Source organism: Lycium barbarum, chromosome 8 (assembly GCF_019175385.1).
Source record: "Lycium barbarum isolate Lr01 chromosome 8, ASM1917538v2, whole genome shotgun sequence".
In the NCBI taxonomy this organism is placed as follows: Eukaryota; Viridiplantae; Streptophyta; class Magnoliopsida; order Solanales; family Solanaceae; genus Lycium; species Lycium barbarum.
In genome coordinates, this window is record NC_083344.1 from 13,879,415 (window position 1) to 13,882,273 (window position 2,859).

The window sequence follows — 2,859 nt, forward strand, 5'->3', positions numbered from 1 at the left end:
ACAAGTTGGTTGTTCGGGTTATTCTACAAAAAGTGGGAAACATATTGACCATTCCGAAGAGGAAACAATAATTATATAACAAAACCTTTTTTACGTTTAGAGGTTGTTATGAGGATAACAATCAACTTTCTAGGAAAGACGGAATCTAATTCATTTTTAATATTTTAGTTTTTTTTATATCAATCTTTGTAGCTCAATTCATTGATAATTTTTGAATAGCTAAGAAATTAATCATCATAATTTATGGATATATTACTCTTTGAAAGTTGTGCTTACATGGATATCAAAAAATAAAGATTAGAAATTAATCATTATAATTTATGGATATATTACTCTTTGAAAGTTGTGCTTACATGGATATCAGAAAATAAAGATTAACACTTTAAAAATTGTGAAGACGCAAAGTTCATATATATGAGAATTCACAAAATTGTGAATATAACCTTATAGATATTCTCATAAAGACTTCATTTTTTGAGTTATTATAAGGCATGTTCAAATAAAAAAGTTTCTAATATAAAATGGGATATACGTGCAACTCACATGCCCAAAGAGTAGCTCATACAGTAAGATGAGTAAAGATGTATTAGGAGTAAGGGCTTTTATCTTCAACTTGTATATTGATAGTGCAGGTTACCTCAAACCCCACTCTACTAGGCTTTCAAGTGGTATCATCAATAATGCTTCGAGCATCCAAGAGAAAGTCTTACTCACCAAATCTACTTCTGCCAAATCTTCAAGCACCGAATTTGACAACGCTGCTTCAGATAAGACTACTACTATGTTTGGATCTTTGGTGATAATCTTTTTTAGAAGTATGCTAATAAGTTGCTAGGCATGATAGACCTAGAGGGGATTGAGGCGCCATGCTCGGATCTTGGAGTCGATCATACAAATATGAGCATTTTGATGCTTGCTTGAAAAATGAAAAAAAAATAGGGATATTATACTCAAAATCGATGGCGGAGAGGCTTAAAAGGTCTCTAGGTTAATACTATCAACAAATTGAAAGCTTTGCCAAAATTGTAATCACAAGTCCAGATGCCAGAAAATTTTGAGAATTTTTATTGCTACGATTTTCCTTACTGCCTTTCTAAGGATAAGCAGAAGTGTGTGGACATCAAGAGCAGTTGTCTACTGATTGATATTGTTTTGGAGTCCTGATTCCGAGCTGAGGTTGACTCATTTGGTGAGTTTCTCAAGAATCAGACTGATTATAACTTATAAGGTTATCAACATGGACCAATGGATGATTTTTCTACAATTTGTCAAGAAATTAGCTTTTCAGATCTTGAGAACTGCAATACCGACCAATCATGGCCTTTGATTTTGTATTATTTATGAAAGAAAAGCAAAGTTGAGATTCACATGAAATGAGTTCTTTTTTTTTTAATCCCTCCCCGGAAGTTCCCACCTCTTTTGCTCCCTCGGTGACTCGAACCATAACCTTAGGGTTGGAGGTGCAGGGTGTTTGTTGACACCTAATTTTCACCTCATAAGACGCGTATTTTAATTTGCAAAATTCCCAAGTCCAAGACAAAGTAAGGGTGCACTTTTAAAAATCCCGAGAAAATTGCAAAAAATTGACATTTAATTATTATTTCGTAAAAATTGACAATTAAAGGAATTACGAGTTATTTACTTTCACAAATATGATTTGAAAAGAAGATATGTATCCCGCTTTGTCTAACTCGAGAAAATTGCTAATTAAGACAATGTGTGAATTACGACTCATTTTGACCGCATTTTCACATTTTTAAATATTGCTCGGAACTGTGTCAATATTGGGTTTGTTTTAAAGCTCGTATTTTAAAACTATGTATTATAAATTTTGTTTTTGTCAAGCATTAGATTTACATGGGAGTTTTTAATTAATACGCGATTTTAAAAGTGTGTATATTGTTTTTTAAAAAAGGGGCTTATTTTAATTGTGTGTGTGTGTGTGGGGGGGGGGGGGGGGGGTCCAATTTTTTTTAACGGGGTCATTTTCTTTGACCTAACTATCTCTTTCTCTCCTTTGAAAGGATCTGATGAGGTGGCGCCACCGCTATGCCACCGTGATTTCACCGTTTCTTCACCATTTTTGATCTTATATGGGTATTTCCCCACCATTTCACGTGGCGTGGGATGCCATGGGCGAGTCTAAAAGGCTCTAGCTGTTACGACCCATTTTAGCCTAGGTCATGCGGGCACCTACCTTTCCCACCTCGGTAGGCAAACCCTTAACTCAATATTCACAATAATAGAAAATAGCGGAAGAAAGTAAAATAACGTAAGTCTCACAATATAATATAATGTTAACAAGTGCGGAAGTAAATAAAATCCACCCCAGTATCTGGTCTGGTCATACAAGAGCATCTAGATCCGAATACTAAAGGTCTGAATAATAATACATAAATACTCTCAAATCATGTCTTTGAATGGAAAGCAAGACATAAGTAATAGAAGAGTCTTCGAGGTCAGCGGACGCCATGCTCACCCTGGAAAACTCAAGTGGAAGCTGAAGAGTCGATCAACCACGAGTCAGAGAAGTAGATCCGACCTGATGCTCTGCATTCATAAAAGAATGCAGCAAGTGCAGGTCAGTACAAACAACAGTACTGGTACACATCATCGGCCGACCAAGCATAGATACACAATTCAGAAAATAAGTAGATAGCAAGGAATCCAACAAGTATAAGATAATAAGATCACAACCAAGTATTCATCATCGCCTACATAAAGCCTCTAAACCCAAGTACACCTGTTACACCTCGGAAAATTTTCCGTTAGTACGCAAGTAAACGAACTAGTGATGTGTGCGAGGAGTGCGAGTGTATAATGTTTCATGAGCAATGTGCGTATATGGACGAGAATGAT

General features: G+C 35.6%; 1 pseudogene; it reads left to right on the plus strand.

The window, feature by feature from the left end:
- The first annotated feature begins 350 nt into the window (after nt 1–350).
- On the plus strand, nt 351–1,468 carry LOC132605008 (uncharacterized; annotated as a pseudogene).
- The last annotated feature ends 1,391 nt before the right edge of the window (nt 1,469–2,859 follow it).